Genomic DNA, 23,681 nt, shown 5'->3' with positions numbered 1-23,681 from the left:
CTTCCGCAATGAAAAACTACATTTCACTGACGCCGAACGAACTGTCTCCTGCAAAGATGGCTGGCTGACGTCTCTAGGCTGATTACAAACTACATGTTTATGTCGAAGGAAAGTTCGGAGTTTGTGTTCCTCTGTCCATGCTTCTTGGACTTGCCGAAGACCTTTACCATATAATCATTAATTCGAAAGAAGAGCTCGTACTGTTTCTAGCCAACACGCACATTAATGCAATTGTCGCTGCTGTAGAAAACCCACAGGATGTCTCGCTAACACTACAATCTATCGAATGGATGCTGCCTCCCTTCCAAGTGAACATGATCGAACGTATCAAGATGCTGCAGAATATAGAAAACGACAAGAACATTGAGGTACAATTCCGATCCTGGAGCATGGAAATTATTCCTATCTTACCTCAAAGTCAGCAAATTAACTGGGTAGTTGGGTACAGCTTCGCTAAGTAAAAACCAAGATACATCTTCGTTGTACTGGAAGACCGCACAATGCAGGAGCGAACCGCTTAGTGTTCGATAACTGGCAAATACATAATGGAAAAATATTTTTAAACAGCGAAAGTTACCGTGCATGGACATAAACATGGACTTCGAAAATTGAATATATCTTCTCGCATATCAAATGTATACCACGTTTCAGCAAGTATACTGTGTTCGCGGACAGTCACCGATACAAAATTTCGAAAGTTTCAAGAACAAGGCTCCGTTAATGGTGTTTGACGTTTCCAAACAGGATGATCGAATAAATTCGAACATCATAGACTGTATAGGATCGAGATATCGACAAGCGGAAATATTCTGGCAAACACCTATGCCTTTTGTCTGATACTTCACGATCGGCTTGCATCGTACAATTGCCGAGACAAGCTTGTAAAAATTGTCATAAATACTGTTTCGTTTGCGATATTATTTTAGTTACGACCAAGCAATGCTAGCATTAAGATGTTCTGTAAACTGCAAGGCTTCCAGAGCCAAAATTATTTCGTACTTAATGAGTTTGCCGTTACCTACGAGGACGATGGCAATACTTGAACCCACACTTGCCTGCATCTGTTTTTACCAGGAAAATATTGAACGAAGTAAGTAAAAGATCAAACAAATGGCTATGCAAATACTACTATGAACAGGAGTGGGACGAAGGTACAATTCCGTACCACCAAGTCAAAAATACTCTAGATTATTTGCTAGTGCAAAATCCGCGTGGCATCATTTTATGTCGCCGGACCTGAGCAGAAGAAATGGCTGAGCAAGTTGTGTGAAGCACCAGCTGAAATGGTCGATCTGCAGACTGACTACGGCTGTCCTTCCCTGCGAAAGCTTGGTACAATGTATAAAAAGCAGCCACACGACAACTTTGAACGAGTGTGTGACTGTACAAACTCGCAGCTAATGCTGAAATCGTTTTTTGGGTTTTGAACTTTGTGTGTTTTTGTTTCTACAATTTTAAGGTAACTGTATCTATATATGAATAAAAATGAAATGCTTTTCGTTGGTAACAGCATAACTTCAAAACGGCGGACCGATTTGACTATTTTTTTTTAAATTTTCATTATAGTTGGAATATGATTTTAATAAATAAAATTATAAATATTTCCCGGAAAATTGGACTATAAGTGGAAAACTAAAATGTATATTTCTTTCTATGATATAAACCCGCATATAGGGTACATACAATACGTATTGGTGTGCCAAACATAACTTTATAACATTAAAACTATCGTTATTACATTATGTTAGGGTCAAGGTCAAGGTCAAGGTCGAAGGTAAAATTGGTACAATATGGTCGCTTTGACGTCACAATCCAAGATGGCGGTCGGCTCAAGTTCCTCTCCTGGAACCTAGCCTCAGGACATACATTTATACACTACTACTATGCATTAAGGACAGAGCGAGCTCTCGCTGGCACGTTTAGAGAAAGCAACACTTGGCGTCAGTCGCCAGCTCCTGTTCGTCCCGAGTGGGAAGTGTGGAAGGACGAGTGCCTGGTTCAAGACGTGTACACATTGACACTCGCCGCGACGAGAGAGCGCCATTAATCTTTAACAAGGCCGTAACTGAATCAGTGCTCGTCGACGGTAATTTGTTTCCAGAGGCGCGGGAGCGAAGGCTTGTGAGCGGCGCTGGAGGGCGGGGGGCGGGGGGGGGGGGGGGGGGGAGCATGCAACTGTGCCCTCTACAGAAGTCTAGAACATAAACTTAAAACTAGCGATGGATTGAACCACAATGTTCTGTAATCCGAATCTCGAAGTCGAGTCAAAAAAATAGTTTCGAATATACCCTTCTAATACGAATATAGGTCTCAAGGGTAAAAAATAAAATAATGTACAAGAAATTAACAATATTACTTATGGTGTTGAAACATATAATCCTCTAAAAAATTTTCATGTACTATGTTTTCAGAATCAATACATCCCTACTAATATTATAAGTGCGAAAGCGTGTTTGTCTGTCTGTTTGTCCTTCTATTACGCAGTAACGAAGCAATGGAACGGCATCATTTTTTTTGCATATAGATAGTTTATGGGCAGGAGAGTGATATAGACTACATATAATGAGTTTTATATTTTGGCCAGTCAAGGGACAAGTGTCTTGGATGTTATGCAGTGTAGCCGGTCTACCATTTTGGAACGTGATCTCACGGCGGCCATTTTGGTGTCATATTTATTAAAAATTCTTCAAAAATGACAAAAAATTCATCAAATTTCCCCTGTTTCGTGGGAAAAAAAAATCCCACTTTGAAAGAGAATATGTCCAATTTTTTCCTCAAAAAAAAATTAAAAAATTAAAAATTATAACTGACTCAAAAGACTATTGGCTTTTAAAAAAAAAAAAAAACAAACAAATTCCTCACAGCGGCTTAAATTTCCCAACTACCCACCCACCCTAAGCTGCCGAGGTCATTACGTCAACCCTGACTGTAAACTGAAAATTCTTTAATTTTTGGTCATAGAATTCCGAATAAATTAAAAAAAAAATAATGCTGTTTGCTAGAAAATTTGCATTTTTGTTACGCCCGCCATATTGGATTGTAGAACGTAACACTTATCGTTACGCCCGACATCTAGGATTATAGAATGCTGCACTTCATTACGGTCGCCATCTTGGTTGTGTATGTTTTCATCGTTTCCCTTTTCGTTATGGACACGATTTTGTATTATGTTGTCATCGTTGCAATTTTAGTTAAGGCTGCAAACTTGAAAATACTTTTATATTATCTGATTTCAATTGGTAAATTTTAAATTTATAAAAATTTATTAGTTAATGTTTTTAATAGAATTTATTAAAAGGTACTGGGTTCGAACCCGACCGGGTCATTCGACTAACAATGGCGACGGATTCTTCTTCACTGAACCACCGGCAGACTGATCTCCCACCACTAATGAAGAGCTATATATTACATCAGCCAGTAAGGTGTCATGGCGGCCATCTGGTTTTCGTCTGCTGGAGGGTGCTGCTGCCATATTGTTTTCGTTTGCTATATGGCACATACACTATATTAGTTTAATTTTTACCCGCTAGAGTGTAAGAATAATTAGTTGCCAGGGCATCCGTCATCTTGAAATTTAGCCGCCAACTTGAAATTCTATAATTATTAAGCCGTAAGTTTGGGAATAATTCCGATAAATTCATTAAAAATTCATTTGTTAAAATAATTATTAATTCGATAACCTCGGTTCGATACTTCATCAATACAAAAAAATAATTTAATTAAAATTACCAAAAAAAAAATGACAGGTTATAAAAAACCATAAAATTGTTACAAAAATTATTATAAAATATCTACTATACTTTAGGGAAACTTGTGAAATATAGCAATAAAATAAACATATTATTCTACATTGGCTTAAACTACCTAATTATCAGTTCCAGAGAAATACAGAGACCAGCCAGATCCTTTACTACCATAGTCTTCCTCTTCCTGACAGAGTTTCACGATTCCATGTTTAACTGACTGCTTTACATCGTCAGAAGTGTAAATTGTAGCAGCCAATGGTTTCAAAGCGCAATTCTTCTCTTGGTACTCGAACGGATACAGTTTACCATATATGCAGTCCAACCACAAGTTATATTTTAAAGGACCGAAGGTTTCTACTTCAACAGTAAGCTTAATGATAATGATCTGCCTAATATACCTACTCAAGAAAAGTACAAATGTCTTTCGACTCACCAAACGTATTTAGATAATAATAGTTTTTCAGTATTACACAAAATGCAGACTTCCCCCAAATAGAATTAATTATCATTTACCTGTAATGCACCGAGCACAGTCTTGGGTTTAAATTCATGTCCAGGCATTATCGCAATCGGTTGCTGCACATCTGCTTGTGTGCTAGTACGCATACCAGTTTCCAACCTAAATAGAGGAGTCGAAATGTCTGCAGGTAGTTCCACAGTAGGCCCCGGACTTCGCCTTTACAGATTTTCGCATGTCGTCTCAAACTGTCAATACGAATAAACCGAACATGGCACTTATTGAAGCTAAACTTCAAAAGAGATAGATTATTTGTGAATTTACTTCTCTCATGTCTTCGTGCATCATGGATAAAATTAAAAGTCATCGCAGTAGCCGCAAGGATGTCTAGTCGACGAAGACGAACCTTCAGACCCGAACCAGATACTGATGTTGCTGCAGTTGTACCAATTACCGGTAGTTTCTCATGCACATCGATGCATTGTGTTTGCACAGAAATATTTACGATCTACCAAACAGAAGGAACTTTGCATGTTTTCAAGTGTCTTTTCATCTTATAACTACTTGTAAATTGCTTACGGAACTTTTTACAGCTAAACATTTTGCGAAGAATATTACTAGCACTTTCTCTCTTTTCGCGTCGAGGAGCATTACTGTTGTTCGAGAAAATCTTTTCACAGTAACAACACCGATGCTGGGAAGACGTCGATTCACCGTTAGTGGACATCGTTTATGCTTATGGTGCTGCAGTTTCCTTCGACGGTGAAACATCGTTCATCGAGGATTCCTCTGCAGCCATCACTGAAGACATTAAAGCCTCTTCTGCTGGTGGAACCACACATGTCTCCTGTAAAGTTGTCGATGACTAGTTCTTCGTGGTTGTCGTTGACGATGCCAACGGGATCTGCTTTGATGACGTCGCTGCCATCAGGGATCCACGATGTCGATAATACACAATCCATCGCCAATGTCGTCGCCAATGTCAACAGGAAATGCATGGCCGTCGTCACCAATATCATCAGGTTATGCATAGCATGCTCTGTCGAAAGTAAGACTTACATCGAGACCGTCGTTAATGATGGTAAAGACGCCAACGAGTACTCAAGAATAGAAGAAATATATGTCAAAAATTACAAACTAGATGATCCTCACACCGTCGTAGCCGGTAACCAACTGAAAGTCCCGTCATTCTATTCTTGAGTACTCATCTTTTAATGTCTGCATTTTGTATAAGTGAATGTGTTTAAGGGCCCCCACCTACCTGGGCACACTTTCATGGTCTTCAAAGCTTCAGAAGAAACAAAATACTCAATTTAAAACTGTTCAAGACATCCGAACGGTGTCTGTTTACGAAAAGCATTAAATAATACAGTGAGGACGAATACACTGAGGCAATTCTGCTTCCGTATTCCGTTTTTAAACTGTGTTTTTAGAATAGTAAAAAACAATGCTGTAACACTTTTTTTTAGCGATTTTTAGGGATAAAAAACCCGGTACAGATTCTTGAAAGCACTAAAGGGACTTGCTTTATAACTTTATCTTTATTCCTCCGCCATATAATGTCACGGCCACCGCTCAAACCTCGTAGTTGCTATTTGCGCGACTGCGCCAGTCCACAGTTTTGCGCTTGGAGGTGACACAGCGCTAGGAGCACCAGCGAGCGTCACTAACTCAAATACACTCATTACTCACCATCTGTCATCAGACATGGCCCAGCCCCATCTCCACAGGGTAACGGGCGAGACAATGCGGCGATGGCGAGGTTAACAAGCGACTTGGAACCACGTGACAGCAGTCCATCTGCTGACGGATACCTCAACTCCACGTCAGGACTGCCCAAGAGTCGCTCCGCGCGTCCTGTCTGCAATGGCGGCTTCGGGAGGGGCTATCGCACAAAGAAAGGTCGTAGTTGCAAAAAATGAAAGTGGTCAGATATTGACCTTGGAATATTATTTAAGTACAAATTACAGGTTTCAAATACATAACCTTAGTAGCTCCATGCAACTTTTGATGAGATAAAAAGTTTAACATATTAAATTAAATATTTAAGTAAACATAAATATACACTAATCAATAAAATTGGTCTCGGGAGGGGCTGTCGCCGCGCTTGCCTGTCTGCCGGCCACCATAAACCTCGAGTGCAATCACGTGGTCGGGCATTTGCATGAGGCTCCGTGCCCGCTCCCTTTACGGCCTTCTTTACGACCGGCCTGATTGGTCTTCCTGCAGACGCCCTCAGCAAACAGCCCGCGCGCCCAGCGCCGGAAACAAACGAGATGAGGAGGAAATATGGCGGCTCAGGTGGTCTCGCTCACGACACACGAACATCGCCAAGGCTTGTCTTGGGAAAGTAAATGTGAAACAGAATCAGATAAATTGAATTGCCGATACAGACTAGATTGTCCAATAAAAATGAAACCCCTTATCAAAAACCTTCACGATCTACTTGAGTAGGTTAAGGTAGGGTCGTACACGCCTTGAGGATTTTTTTACATTTTTTAATCGTAACCATTAGTTAAGGGCTATTTCTGTTAACTTAAAATTATAATCTCTTGCGTCTGTTGTTCTGTCACAAATATTTATAACAAATATTCACTAAGTGTTACATAATTGCTGTAAAAATTCGCGCAAGTGATAGCTATAAATTATAAACAATTACGTGACTTTTTACAGTACACACCTGTTGAGAACATTTGGGAGAGCACAACAAATGCAAGAGATGTAGCGTTTAAAATTAACAGATAGATATAACCCTTAACTACTAGTGAGGAAAAATGAACTCAACATGGAGACTTGCGTCACATTATAAAGTCAGTGGCAGATGAAATGGCGAATCATTTACAAAATCCCAAAGGATAGATACACCCATCCTCTCTTGCCGCAGCCAAAAACATTTTATGACAGACTATATTTTTATGATAATCATAGTTATGATCATGACAATTATGAGTAAAATGAGTAATTTTTCCTCGATTCCTAGTGCGGTATTTTCAGATAGCGGCTAGGCAGTGCAAGATGCATCTTACCTGAAGTCGATTCTGCAGTGTTTAGCCGCTTCCTTCCGCAGTGTTGCGGTGAAGTACAACACAGCACCGAGTTTTGAGCCCGGAAAGGAAATATCCAAGTGAAAGTTGCCAACCCGCCCATTAACAGAGCCCTGGCCCTATCACCACTCTACCAATAGGAGGCGCCTCTACATGCGTTTATGATGTGACATCGGCGCCCTTAACAACTTAAGGGGGTAGTATCCTTAATTATTTTGTGTCTAATACTTCGTGATTTTATAAATGCATTAAATAATTTTATTATATAACAATACTCTAAAGTTTATAAAAAGGGGTCTATACTAAACAATTCTTATTTATTGATTTTTATGGGCTAAATTTCATGTCAGTCCTAGCATGTTCTGAAAACATTAATTCCAGTGTTATATAATTTGGGAATGACCTTAATTATTCAGCCTTAATTATTGTTCTGTAGATCATTCATAAAATCGATAAAAAACAGGTTTTCCGAAAATCACGAAAAACTCACATCTCTGTGGTTTTAGGAAAACTTAATTTTTATTGATTTATGTATGATCTGCTGAAAAAAAAATGCAATTTGAAAGCTCTGATTAATACAAAATCATGTACCACATGATTTCATGCTTTCGGTACATGCTAAGGCTGACATAAAATTTTACTTTAAAGTTCATAAAAACCATTAAATAAGGTCTTGTTTAGCAGAAACAATTAAAAGTGGTTATATAATGAATTATTAACATTGTGCACAAAAACAAGAGACATTAGAAGCAAAATCGTTTATGATACTATAACCTTTAAAGAACCCCTGCTGCTTACAGGACACATCCATTAAACCTCATGAAACATGTAGAATTCAGCCCGTGTGACGAAAAACAGACGGCCAGTGTGACATTCCACGGCCGTGGGCTCACGAAGTCGCGCTTTTCCAGTTTTCCTTCTTCTCTCCCCTTTTTTTTCAATCGTTTAACGTTTATGTCCAATACATACATTATTACACTTGTAAGTTGTTACCAAGGTGCAACTTCTGGACCATTTCTAACTAGTTTTTCGTTTCACGATCATTGTCCATCGTCCATCGCCATCTCGAAAATTTATATCTATATGTATGAAATTAATAACTGTCATATGCAAAAATTACTTCCCAAATTTTTACATAAAATTTAACGATGGAAAATTTCTGTCAAGTGCGTTAAATTGTGCAAAATGGGAAATGAAATTTTAATTAAATTTTCAGATACACACGCAGCAGACGGATATTGGCTATTAGTAAACGGCGGTGGCGTTTTAGGGGGGTCATGAGATTTAATTAAAATTTTAACAAACCGTACTTATAACGATAACACGATTTATACATATTCGTTTTTTAGGTGTACCTAGTATATAAATTATTCTACATCTGCTACCTGCTTCTGCTACAACCGTGCTACCTGCTTGCGTAAGGCCTAATAGTTCCTGCCCTCAATAGCTTTGCATACACTTCTCAAGTGTGCAATGGCGTGTCTTTACGAACATCCACTTACATAATTTTATGTTTTGTTCAATGTCGTCACATAGGTTCTACTACAATTATTAGTGTAATCGCGTTGAGTATTTCTTGTTTCAACATTGCTGCACTACAATCCGACTGCTCTGCTGTGACCCGGAGGGGGGTGGGCTGTCTCTCGGGGGCGGGGGGGGGGGGGGGGGAGGTAGCGGCGCCGGCCTGTCGGAGCGACCCTTGAGGCAGTCTGACGGCTTCCAGAGGCGCGCCCGGCTCTTGGCAAGATGGCCGCGAGGCCTTCAGTTCCCCGGTCGGGGACAATTAGCTGACCGTGTAAACCTGGTCCAGCCCTGGAAAAGGACAATGACCGTGTAAACAGGCACAGTTATGGACAGGAGATTGACCGTGTAAAAGGTCCAGTTATGGACAGGACTCTGACCGTGTGAACGTGTCTGCCAATAGAAACAATAAGGCTTTTCCTTCTCGCATTTGTTGTTTTGTCGCCGGACATTTACTAAACATTTACTAAATATACATAACATGCGAGTTGTCTGGTTACATATATATATATATATATATATATATAGTTATCATCCACAAAGTTGGTGCTACGCCATTAAAAAATATTTTGCATCAATATAAGGAGAAAACCAAAACGATTGTTCACAGTATACTTACTAGTTTGTACTCAGCGCAGAAAAAAAATTCGTCCCTATATCTGCAACAAGATTTAAAAGATTACATAAAAAATTACTCTTTCAAAATGGGACTAAAGAAAACACTTAAAAAAAAAGGAGAGGGGAAATAAACCAACCGCTTGCTTTACAACACAAGTTTTACTCACCATATTGTAATTTTGGTTCTTTGCTCTAGCCAAACCTTCGTGAAGAAAACATGGTTAAGAGGTTAAAGAAGTTTAATTGTTGCAATGCTTGGATGTGGAAAACTGAATATTATTGTATAGTAACGACGACGCAAATCTTCATAAAAAAACTGTGAAGATATTCTTGGAAATTTTACAATTAGATAACATGTAGCATGTACCTGGAAACAAATTTTGCTATAAAACTCAAAACGCAATGGAAAATCATCTTCGGGGCCCCTACATAGAATGATTACTTCTCAGTTTACCTTCACGAATCTGATTGTGAGTGTATGACTGTTATTGATGTAATGCCATTATTTCTATATTGTCAACGTTTAATGCTTGCATCAAGTGTATGCCTTAAATTTAAATAATTTTCGGATGAATATTGCAATGAACAAATAATTTTGTTTTTAACATTTAATTGCGCTTAAGCTAGTTTTTTGGTATATTAACTACTAGCTGACTGACCCGGCTTCGCACGGATATACTAATGGAAAAATATTAAGCCACATCTCCCATTTACAGTAATGGTAAATAAAAAAAATTCAGTGAAAATTTATTAGAATGCTGTATAATGTACCGGAGAGAAAATGAATAGCACCGATGGTTTCCCAACTCGTGCACGCAACGTACAACTGATGTATCCGTACTTCCCTACGGCAGTCTACAGGCAGATCACACTTGCGCCGCTCATTATACATGCCCCTCCTTGTGGGTACGCCACTGCCGCGCGATGCCCGTTGCCATGGAGACGCAGAAGGCATGAACAATGCAAAATCCTGTTCTCATGCAGACAAAGTACCCACTGTTGCCTGGTTTTAACCACCCATGGGGTCTAATTTTCGGAAAATGTCATCCTGCGTAACATAAGGAAGATTACTGTGAAGTTTCAAGTCTGTAAAATATATATACTTGAAAAAAAAGGCAATACAAAAAAACAAACTAAACACAGAGAGAGAAAAAAAAAACAATAGTTTAGGTTTGCGATTTAAAGTGATAAAAAGTATTTAAATACTAATTGAACTCTTATGAGGGTACTGATTGCTTCGTTGTTAATATCACACGATTGTTTTTTACTTATATGGGAAAATTAAGAATGATAAGGCATCTAGTGCGTGGCAACAATGTTAATAGGCAATAGCGCCTGCGGCATTAACACACACTTCGTATGTGTACTGCATGTTGTATCTAACCCCCTCCAACGGATTTGATTCTAAATTGGACTTTTAGTAAGGATCCCTAATGTTATTGATAATATAATATAGCCTATAGCCTTCCTCGATAAATGTACTATCCAAAACTGAAAGAATTTTTCAAATCGGACTAGTGGTTCCTGAGATTAGCGCGTTCAAACAAAAAACTCTTAAGCTTTAAAATATTAGTATATATTTTATCGTCAACTCTACCTTTTGGTATGTTAAATAGCTTATCTTGAATAGATAATGCAGCGGTAGTTTACTTACAAATTTGGTTAGGAAGGCGGATGCCTTAACAACGCCACCTACAAGTACAGAAAAATAAAAATAAAAATGTACGTGCGTTAGACCTTATACTTAATTAGCGTAATAGTAACTAACTTTAATTTTGCATGCAAATAATTAATATAAATAAAATAGTTTTAATTAGTAATTAACATCAATAAATATTCTGAATGTTTATAAAAATGTATTAATTGTAATTATTTATTATGTAATAATGTAACAATTAATAATTTATAATGCAAATAAATTATAGGCCTACATACGAAAATATGAACTCTCTTATATAAATAAATTTGAAGAAACACATGAAAAAGTTTATAAACACAATTCATAATACTAATATCCACAAGTAATAAATGTTTTCGATTATATGGACCAGTATTCAATATCAATCACTAAAGTATGTGATTTAAAATCACATATATAATTGTTATTTGATTGCAGCCCTTTTTTTCATGTCAATTTTTGTTGCATGCTGAACACCCAATTTTTTTTTTTTTTCATAACACGCCAAACAGTATAACTTCGAAAAACAAACAAAGGGGTCTAGATCAATGATGAAGGCATGGGAGTGCGGTGCTAACATGCGGTGGTGGAAGCCCACTAATGTTACAACGCGCCTTCTAGCGTGGTACCAGCTCTGCGGACCCCAGATCGCACGGCGCGCGGCAGTGATGCACGCCCGAGACAGTGATGCAGCAGGGAGGGGGGGGTCGAGGGTCACGAAGATGAGGCGGGAGAGCCCAATATCCCACCCGCCGCGCCCACTGATCTGGACCAGGGAAGATGCTGCGTCACGACTGACTAGAGGAGTGGGGGGAACCCCAGCGGGACCGCTCGGTCCCCGCAGAGCAACAACCATCTATGGACCCGCCGAGGCCACGGATGTAGTGTCGAGGACTTCACTTCTTGAGGCAAAAAGAACGTAACATTGGGTCTATTGACATTATATTACACTTATGGTCATTCCCATAATTAAATACTAAACGCCGATTGCTTCACAGTTAAAAAAAAAGATACGTAGCAGCATGTCAATATTAACTTCAGGCATAGGCATTCCACTAAGTCATATACGATGTTTTAAGGCCCCCGCCTACCTGGGTGCATATACGGTGTGCAGAGCTTCAGACAAAACCACCAAGATATCCGAGTGGTGTCTGTTTGCGAAATAAATTAAAAAATTAGCTGAGGGCGGATGACTAGTTCTGTTTAAGTATTTAGTATTTAAGCTGTGTTTTTAGACTAGTAAAAATGGTTAAAACGTGTGTTTTCGGAATAGTTTATAAGCAGGAAAAACCCGTTAAGATTCTTGAAACCGTTCAAGGGAATTGCATTACATCTTTATTTTCAATGCTCCGCCATCTACATATTGTTTTGGTTGCCGCTCAAACTCTAAAGTTGTTCTATGCACGACGAGAAGACTGCGCGTCGGTCCAGAGCCTTGTTCTTAAAGGCGATACCGCATTATGAACAGCAGCGGGCGTCGCACCTATCATCCAGCCTCACTAATACCAGACCACGCCTGCCAAGGCAACACTCTGACAACTATAGGATGACAATTTGTTATTGACTAAAAACCGTTGAATAAAATATTACAATAGCCTACTTCGATCTCTCCTTAAAAAAATTGTTTGTCTGTAAAGTCGGTTTACGGACGATAGTTTAACGTGACAAAATCATAACAAAACATTGATGAAATTATTGCATACTTTTATGAATAAAATTTAATCATTTTTATTTTAATAATAAAAGAAAAAAATACTTGAAATTATACTAGTAATCAGATTTTTAAAATGCAAGAATAATTAACCTTTATTGCCGAAATTGTTGTTGTAATAAGCAATGAAAAGCACATGAACTTTTCACTTCACTTTATAAACAGTCGACGAAACAGTTCACGTGTAGATGACTTGTAATTAATTTTAATAACTGGCGTTTAGCTATAAAGTTTAAATATAATTATGAACAAGTTTTCATATAAATAAACTGTAATCAAATATCTATCATCAATTATATGAATCACCATTATTTTTTAGTCAATTGTAACATAACCTCTTATTACTGCACTCGCCGACAGCGTAACGGAACACAGCGTAACGGAACAATGAGCGTAACGGGACACAGCGTAACGGAACAATTAGCGTAACGGGACACAGCGTAACGGAACAATGTGCGTAACGGGACACGTTTTTGTGCGTGCAGCCGGCGTTCATCGATTTATTAGACGTTGTCACGTCAAAAGAGACAGTTAAATATTGTCGTGAGTATTTATATCCAGTGCTTGAACTAATGCCTGGCTGGGACAGTGATGCTTACACTAGAGAATATTGTGATAGCCACTACTCTTGTCCAGTAAACCAAGCTAGAGTTGCTTCCACGGTCTCGTGACAGCGCCCTTGAGATATCAAGCCAAGCACGACAGTTTATTTGTGTTCTCATGAGATTGCGCCGCACTCTTTCATTTCTTTGTTTTGTGTGAGTGGATTATTTTTTATTCGGAATGTTCAGCGGAATAATTATGTTAAATATTTTTGTTTTGGTATTAACGTACATGCGAATTACTGAGTATTGGGTAAAGCAAAACTATCTTTCGTTAAAAAAAAAAAAGGGGGGGGGGGGGTGTGGTCTGCAAAGTCGTTTTACGGACGATAATTTTACGTGATAACGTCATAATAAAACATTGATGAAAAATTGCATACTTTTAAATTTTAAAATATTATTTACAGTTTTTGCAAATTTAATTTAAATAATTTGTTTAAATATAATCACGAACAATTAGTTAAAAAGGCCACCTTAACCTGTTTGATATTATAGAAGATTTTCTCGCATGGTGGTTGGCCGGTTCTTGCATGAACGGTTCAGGCGGAACGTGACAATTTTTTCGTGCCTGCAGCCGGCGTTCATCGATTTATAAGACGTTATCACGTCAAAAAAAAAAAAAAGAGGAAAATTGTAGGACATTAATTATCGGGGGGAGCTGAATTGTTGCCCCTTGGATGGGTAGCCCTTCAGGATATTTCTGGCAATTGTTTGTTTGTACAGCGACTGGAAGGGCAGCCCATCCAATTTCTCAAAACATGTTTCTTTAAGTGTTTAAATAATCTTGAAAACTTGCCCCTTGGATGGGCAGCCCATCAGGATTTATCTGACAGTGGTGTTTTTGAAAGGTTGTCTGAATTGTTGCCCCTTGGATGGGCAGCACATCAGGATTTTTCTGACAGTGGTGTTTTTGAAAGGTTGTCTGAATTGTTGCCCCTTGGATGGACAGCCCTTCAGGATTTTTCTGACAGTGGTTAGTTTAGGTAAGGTTAGGTTAGGTTAGGTTAGGTTAGATTAGGTAAGGTAAGGTTAGGTTAGGTCACTTTACAAACTAACCACTGTCAGAAAAATCCTGAAGGGCTGCCCATCCAAATAAGCAAAAATTAATACAAGCTTTCAAAAACACCACTGTCAGAAAAATCCTGATGGGCTGCCCATCGAAGGGGCAACAATTCAGACAACCTTTCAAAAACACTACTGTTAGAAAAATCCTGATGGGCTGCCCATCCAAGGGGCAAGTTTTCGGGATTATTTAAACTCTTAAAGGAGCGTGTTTTCAGAAATTGGATGGGCTGCCCTTCCAGTCTCTGTACAAATAAACCACTGTCAGAAAAATCCTGAAGGGCTGCCCTTCCAATGGGCCACAATTCAGTCGCCCCAATTATCGAGCCTCTTGAAAAGATGTATTCCTGTAACAATAAAATTTCCTTCTCGCAAACCAAATTTAAATTCATTTACTCTCTCCCCTTCTCTCTTTTTTTTATTTGAATAAAGGATTCCCCCTCCCCTCCTCGTCACTGGTCAGAGACAGAGCATCGGGGACTGTGCTGTGTTCAGTGTCGGGACCGAGACGTGTGGCAAGCATGGCCTCCACATTCGATCACGGGCCCTGGAACCAGGATCGGAGACGGTCCCATTCCCCCACAATTTTACAGTCACGTGCTACATTATAATTGCATGGTTATTTCTTACCTATACTCTTTTTAGAACGTTATTTAAACCTGAAATACAGGGTAAAATTATGGTTACTATTTTATAAGTCCAAACTAAGCTTTATTTATAAAATTATTTTACTTTAAAATGACCACAGTGAGAATGTATATTTATTTCACACACTGAGATAATAATGAACAGGGCTTGAACCAGCCCCACCCTTGTGGCGGCCATGTTGGTAAGAGAGCAGTAGGCAGCCACTGTAGAGCCGAGCCTCAGTGGGGACACTCAACTGTGGACTTGCGTAGGTGTGATTGACTTCAGTACAGACATTCAAAGTGTTGTCATTTAATAAATAGTGAAAATATTAGCCAATGAATAAGACTGCATTTAATTAATTTGGCTATCTTTTCCAGATATGTTCCACATCCCTCTTCTCGTAAAAAATACTTATCAGTACGTATCTCCTCGTGACTTACCTACTGCATGCATCTGTGTGTGATTATGTGTGTGCTATGCCATTTTCCCTTTTATATCTGAGATAAGCAACGTGTTATTTAATCACCTCGACTTCATTACAGCAGTTGTGTTCATATACTTAATTTATAAGTGTATGTAATTTATCATCCTGGTAGGATTTTGAAATGTTAAACTGGAGTTAAAGTTGGTTTTCCACCATCTAATCTATTTTTTCGTTAACATTATCTTTGCTACTTCATATTGTTACTTTTCAATAGCTAATGCACTTGTAGCTTATTTAATTCATTTATCACCGACAAACCTGACCGTTTGTCGAACCACACAAGGACAACTGACGATGAAACGAAGCTTAATTGACCTACGTTAATAACTGCGAACTGTAACTCCAGGCATCGTGAACTGAATCGTAAAGAAGTAGCTTGGCATCTGAGTTGTAGCCGTGTCCTTGGCGAATAATTCACCGACGTATTCGGTCGACTTTGCAGTCGCCATCATCAGGGAGCAGTTACCCACTGGCGACTGCAATGTCGACCAAATACGTCGGTGAATTATTCGCCAAGGACGCGGCCACAACCCGGAAGCCAAGCTGCTTCAGGCAACGGCCGTGGAAGCCTGCGAACATGATGAAACAGTGAAGAACACAAACAGACACTGAGAGTGAACTGAAATGCCAGAGCTGAAGGGACCGTGCATGACCAGGACGGGCGGCACTTGCGCGCTTCTCGCCCCGGGTCCTCCTAGCAGCGCCTCGTGCGGACCCGCCCAGGGTCCAAGGTCAGCGCGGTCTGCCCGCCGCGGCGCCTTCAGGTGTCCGCCTGGTTCTGCAATGCCTAAAATATTTAATATGTTCCATACAAACAGTAGGGAATGTATTGCATACATCAACTGCGTGCAGTTCATCAACTGCATGGCCAGGACATTCCATGGAGTTGATGACCACGGAGTTGATGAAATGGTGTTAGTAATCTTGCCATAATTAAGATTTTTAAGTTAGGAAGACATTGTTTTAAATTTTACAAGTCTTCTTTCTTTGCTTTTAATTCACGTTAACCTGGATGCTTTCAGCAATTAATTACCTACTATTACCCCCCATTTGCAAACCACTTGTCTGATCACTAATAGCATTCAAGATCCATTGCACTCATCCATACCAGTGCCGTTCCATGTTTCGTCTTCAACGTGTAATTTTTGGACAGCGAAAAAAAAGGGCTAAAACTGGGGTGTTTTCACGGATGTTTTTAGGTACGTATGAAATATTTTAAAAATAGTATTGTAAATATAGGTAAGGGCAGAGAGCCTTTAGTTTTAATATTCAAGCCGAGCATTTCAAGATTACCCAGGGGCGCAAATATGAAGCATTCGCAAGGGGCCACTTCGGAAATGCATGATTGAAAAGGGGAGAGGGGTTAAGCGAAATTTGACAAGGCGTCTCTGGATAGGGAGCTTGAATGTTGAACACTGCCCATAGTTTGACCTATATACATACGATAAGCACAAAAGATTTAAATACACAGAGATGTTATCGGTAAAACACAGTTTTGACATTTCCGTTTATCAGCCCCCTTTGGCAGTCACGATTCCGCAAGCGGGACCCCTGTGAGAGGCTCCTTAATTAAAATGGGAACCCCCCCCCCCCCCGGGGAACTACGCCCATGAGGTGGCCACCTGGCGCGCTCCCAATGCAAGCCCTCTAGCTGCCTGGTGCATAGAGCTGAGGTTTCCACACCGCTTAAAACTCGTAAACTGTGAAAACCGCAGTGTTGAAGTAAACATATCTTAGTAGAACAGACTTATCTCGTTCATCGTTACTTGTGACTCATCCGCTTAACATTTGCAGTGATGACGTAATGAGCGTTGGTGGGGAGCGCCGTACTGAAGTCAGTGAGAGCTGTGACTGCGAAAGTAACAGACCGATTTCCGTGACTTAAACTATAAGTTGCTCGTGAGTGGTGACAGTTGAGTGGAATAACTATAAGTAACTAATTTTGGTTTTGGAGCCATTAATGGCAAAATGCCTAAGCGAAAACGGGTTATGTTGGAGAAAAGAAAGAAAACAAGCGAAATCGCCCGAGCAGAGGGAATTAAAAATGCTGAGAAGTGTCGTAGGTATCGAATGAGACAGAAAAGTAGCCGAGAGAAGCGAGCCAGTAGGGCAAAACGAGCCCCCCGAACGAGGCACGAAATTCGCGCTCGAGCGAGCCTCAGCCGTCTAACTCGCGAGAAGCGACGGGGAATGCAGACAATTGTTTGTTGATGGACGTGGATATGATCTCTGGTGATTCCGACTTCGATATGAGGTCATTTGAGCCAGTGGTTGTGAACGACGGGTTGAGTTGTCGTGATTTGGTGTCGCAATGTTACAGGCGGGAATCCTTATTTTCACAGACGAGAGGGCCAAACGCCCGATCGTACATCTTCGGTTTTTTTTGTTCATTGTAAATAAATATGGCGGTGTTGATAAAATGATACTAATGGTCAATTAGGTTAGGTTAGCTTCATTTTAAATACTTTAAAACATTGGGACGGTTGATTTGATTAGGATAGCTACATTAAAGATACGTAAAAAAAACATGAACTTCGGGGAACTTCGGGGTTTGGCTCTCTCGTCTGTGAAAAGAAGGCTTCCCAAACGGGCGCGGTCACCCGATCGTCAAGGAAGTCGTTCATCGAATCTATGTCAAAAATAAAGCAACATCATTTTTGTTGACTTACTTTATTAATTCAAGCACATCATTCCCGTTCAGTGCGATGGAAACTTATAAAACAAACTCCCTACAGCTGTAGTCCAAAATACAGCCTACCCAGAATTTTTTTTTAAAACCTTTAATTTATGAGTAGTGGTTAATGGGACGATATTGTAAAGACTTCAGAGCTCAGACTATTCTGTAATGTTCTTGAATGACTGTTTCAAAAATGCGTGTGTGCTCTGGATAGCTGACGAGAGAGCTGTCTCGCAGAACGACTCAATTGACAGAATCGATTCATTTGAATAAGTTCCGTGTAATTGGTTCGTTCAAAAGATTCGTTAATTTCGTTATTTTGGTTCTGACCACCGACAGCGGGACCTGACACCTCTCTGGTGATGACTCGTTTATTCATTTAGTATTCGTTACGTCTAGGCGGCTGGCCGTGTCGCCTGGCTGGTTGTCGTAATCTGGTCGGCTTAGAGAGATAGCTGTGTTCTGACTGCTTCAAAACATTTCAAAGCTTTCGCCGATAAATTTTGTAAACAAAACCTAAACTCTCCACCAGGGCCGTATTTACGTGCAGGCTATCTATGGGCCCGCACCACACGACACGAAAAATAAAATTAATCTGCGATGTGGATCTTCTTATATTCTTAAAATACGCGTTGACTTAGTGTCCAGTTGTTTTGTGTGGATTAATTGCGCCGAACTAAACTCTTCTGCATAAATAATTTTCGATTATTTTGATTGGTTTTGATGTCACTTAATTCCTTAACCTCTAAATACTGTTTGGTTAAATTGTCTAGTTTAATAATAAACTATTCTTTTCAAAATAGAAAATTGATCAATACTATAAGTTGTGTAGGTCAATTAAAATAAACTAGCCACCCAGACCCAGGACAGAGGCACTGGAAGGGGATCCCCCTTCCCCTTAGAGAGGGCCCGCACCTCAGACTCAGCATAGGGGCCCACAGGCAGTAAATCCGGCCCTGCTCTCCACGAATAATACCTAATTGCAGCACGATCGCAAACCCTCTCCCACCTCTTTTCACGTTACCTTTTCTTTTCCCTTTGATTTGTTTTCGTTTGCTCTTGTGAACGGACTGATGCTGCGATTGCTGATTGCTGTGACTCCTGACGCCACCGGTCATTTTACCAAGGAATCACTTTCCTCGTTCTCTCTGTGTTTCTTATATTCTCCCGAATCTTGTTCAGCTTTCGAGTAATCGAATCTCAAAGAAACAGTTACTTACATAGTGAACGAATCAGGTGCTTTCGTTCGCACAACGTTTCGTTCAGTTTAAATGAATCATTCACGAACGACACATCTTACTGGGCAGTGTTGGCGCGGAGCTGTTGTAGCCGCTGCGAGTGACTTTTTCTTACGTTGTAAGCATGGGAGACATTCATTACTTATGTTCTTTATTTTTTAGGAGTATTAGATGCTTAGTTAAGTTATTTATTCATAAAATCATAATTGAGTAACTGACTGAAAACAAAATTAAATGTGACTGTTACTAATATTCAATTAGGGTATAAACATGTTTTGTAGCGCACGAGCAGACTAAAAGGCACTTAAGTTTGAAAATACGTAGTAGATGTCTTTGCCTTGCAAGAAGTCTCAGAAAACATTAAGAGAATCTTAAAGAATAGAGGGAGGTTGTTTCAGATTATACTGAATAAACATAAGGCGCAAAGTGACAGGCATTACAGGGTTTGATTTGGGCAGAGGAATTCTGAGTGTCTTCAGGGGGAATTACAACCAGGAAATGAAGTGTTGGGTAATATTTCATTTGGCGCTACACAACACTGTTATATAGGGTAAAAGGAGGGAAGTTCGACACTTACTGCAGTCGCAGACTCCTGAAGAGATTACGTTTGACACTAAAGTAAGTTTGCGAGCTTCTGGAAAAGAGATGCAGCAGATATTGCAAAAAAAATTATCTACAACGAAGTCTCAAAGAACAACCAAAATAAAGAAAGTAAGAATGCCTGCTATAGAACACATATTCTATACTAATTAAAAACATTTGCTTTTTTTTTCTCGGCGCACAGTTAACAATTTACCAATACAAGCTACTGCAGTTCACACCGAAGAGAGAAACACTATATAACACTATAGCTATACAGGTAGGTGTTTTTCAAACGATGGTGATGACTATGGTTGATGGATAAGTGTCCAGTGCTTGACCAATAATCAGACATCAAGAATTTTATAAATGCGGAGCGTCTCCTAAACACATGAACAAAATCGAAATATCACAAACAAATGTATAACCAGCAACACATGAATTTGGCTATCGGCCATGCCTGGATTCGTTGCCACGAATTCTCAGTGCATATATCGTACAGGTTGGATATAAACAAGTGGCAAGTCCAAGGAATAAGCGGTGAATCAAAGTTCGAAGCGATAAATGATGAAATAAAGAAAAAAAATAAAGGATGAGATTGGTCTCGTGGTTGACACCAACACTTGGTGGCGGAAACACAAATGATGGAAATACTGCCAGGAGATGCTTCAAAAATGACTTAATTACAGCCTTATTAATCACATCCGTGCTATCCCAGACGACATATCGAGTGGCTACAGTATTGCTACGAGGCTGCTAGAGAAGAGGGCTGGCCAGCCAGACCGAGATGTTAACCTGGGAGGAATCCTAGGAAAAACTCCACCTACCCATGGAGCGGACATGACACTGATATCACCCGTATGTTCCCTTACAACTACAAGGACCTTTCATTAGTGAGGCACTTTCTGACAACTAAATCATTGCCCCTCCCTTTCCGCCTTCCCATGGAGTTCCGGTTCCTCGGTGTATGGATCATTCTGCGGGTTCCCATGGCACTGTCTCGTGAAGTGGCTTAACTAGGACGCCATTGTTCTCGCAGCTTCAAGTGTTAGGTCGATACTTCAGAGGGCTGCGAGACCTTTCCACGGAGTGAACCTAGAGGTATTAAAATCAGGACCGACCTAGGAGCTGGAAATAAATAAGGCGAGCAAGCTTTATGGTGAGCGATAGCGGGCGATGAGAAAATGATCTTCGTGTTCGAAGATCGGAGCATTTGGAAGAATGTTGCGGCGCGGCGGACGAGTGAGTGTGTTAGGACCGGGGTTCGCTGTACGAGACGAACAGTTGGGAGAACCACTGAGCTTAGTTGCAGTGGATAGAGTATAAGTAGACCTATGAAATTGAGATCAGATTTTTGGTCAGTCATTTAAATCGCGTAATTTTAATTGAAAAGAGTAAACAATAGTTAATAAATAAAATACAGTTAATAATTGGGTAATTATTTTCTGACCGCCATTTCTACACATAACAATAGATATGTGCAATAAGTTCGAATCGATTTTAGTTGCCTCATTTCCGAAATATGTGCTGTGTGTTGATGTGATTAATGCAGATTTACACATTACTATTGCAACCAACAAAACAGGACTACCTGTTTTCACAAATATTAAAAAAAATAAAGGAAAATTATTATTTGGTCTGTAATATCCAATTCTCTACGAAATATTTACACATAATTTAAATACTCAAAAACAAGCAGACAAATTTAATTACCTATGTTGACACGTATACACACACTATATAAAGTTTAAATTACACAAAAATTAGGCAAGCATTAAAAACATGAAAAAATTATTAATAATGATCTTTAAGCACGCTTAAACACAATAGAAGTAAAGTAACCATTATATATTACGTTACAGACAACTATAAGATAATTTATATTAAATTAGCTTGTGTTTATTAGTTATTAGAAGTATCGTTATTAAATTCTAAAATTTCGTTGTTTATATTCATTACGATTAATCATCTATAATATGTAGAATGCAATTTAAATTTAAGATGTCATTTTAAACCATAAACAAAGGATACCATTCAATATGAGAAGTGGGATGTTTATTTTTTCCTTCCCAAAACCCAACATTACAGTCCATTGCGCACGTCCATCTGTGTGGCTTAATACTGTAATACTACTGTAATACTGTAATACTAATACTAACTGTACCCTCTTGACGAAGCAGAACCCATTTGAAGCTGAAAACAGCTGTTAATGGGCCCAGGATGGGTCGTGGACCGACCAAAGTTGTTTTGTTCAAAGCGGGTTTGCCTTTAACTGTCCGCCAACAATCACGTCCCGTTGCTGTAAAATTTACTTCAATCTTTCCGCCTGAAATCGCTCGGCAGGATGTAGAATTTTTAAAATTATTTCACCAAAATAAATGTTTGCCGTAAGTCAGTTTGCTGTTACATTTCCGTTACTCTACTTCCTGGACTAGAAGAGGTTTTTCCTAGCATTCAATTTTCTGGAAAACCTTTTTCAGGTATTGTAGAATTAACTCAAGGTTTATTTTTAAGTAGTTGATCGTTTATTCGGATCCCCGTATAATCTGGATAGGTCTTGTACACATTTTATTTCACGTTCACACAAAAAGGAGGATTGTATTCTTATACTATACAAACAAAAACACTTAGCATACGGTAATATACCTGACTTGCTTCATTCAGACGCCTTACATGTTTGAAACTGAAGAAATTTGACGAATTATTTGTCAATAAATGATGTGTAATGTTATTTATTGTATTTGTTAAATTTACTTTTAAGCAATATAGCGCCTGTAAACTATGTGATTTTGTTACAATATATATATTTTTTATTGTCGTAAACTGTAAGTATACTTTTTTTTTAAAATAATGATATAGTTTAGTAACCATATTAACTGAATTATCCGGATTTTTCGGTAGTCAGGATTGCATTTAGTCTGAGTTAGACCGAGTTTAACGAGGTTTAACAGTTATAGTTTCTCGCCACTCCAGGCACGAGGCTGGCCTGCTGGCCTTCCAGCCCAGGCCCGGGTGCAGGCTCGGTGAGCTACTGTTCCGCGGGGAAATAACCCCGCGCCTTGCCACCCCCTGTTCGCACACTCGTCCTCCACGACCCTCTCCCCCTCCACCCACCTCAACATAGATCGCCGGCCGAGTGGCTTCCCCTCCAAGCCTGGTCGCGGCCATGGCTGGCGTCTATCATTATTTCAATAAGGAATATTTTTGATGAATTTTGGAATTTTTTCCGAATTTCTATCTAAATAATTACGCATTAACAAGATGGCGGTCATATCGACTCATAGGAAGCTGGTATGTGAGGAACTTAAGCGGCTTTAAGGATTTTGAACATGAATCGTTAAATAAGTTTTTTGTCTAAAATAATTTTTTTTGAATTGATCAAGTATCGAACTGAGGATGGATATTGATCGAATCAATGATTATATTAATGAGTGTTTTTTGACGTGACAACGTCTAATAAATCGATGAACGCCGGCTGCACGCACGAAAAAGTGTCCCGTAAAGCACATTGTCCCACTACGATGTGTCCCGTTACGCTCAATGTACGCTTGCGCCGCATCTCTCTTCCACTCGATTGGAACAACCATCGATACGACTTTCAATCATGTTTTCGTCGTTTGAATTATTAATATTA

This window comes from Bacillus rossius, chromosome 6, assembly GCF_032445375.1.
Source record: "Bacillus rossius redtenbacheri isolate Brsri chromosome 6, Brsri_v3, whole genome shotgun sequence".
In the NCBI taxonomy this organism is placed as follows: domain Eukaryota; kingdom Metazoa; phylum Arthropoda; class Insecta; order Phasmatodea; family Bacillidae; genus Bacillus; species Bacillus rossius.
This window is presented reverse-complemented; position numbering follows the sequence as displayed.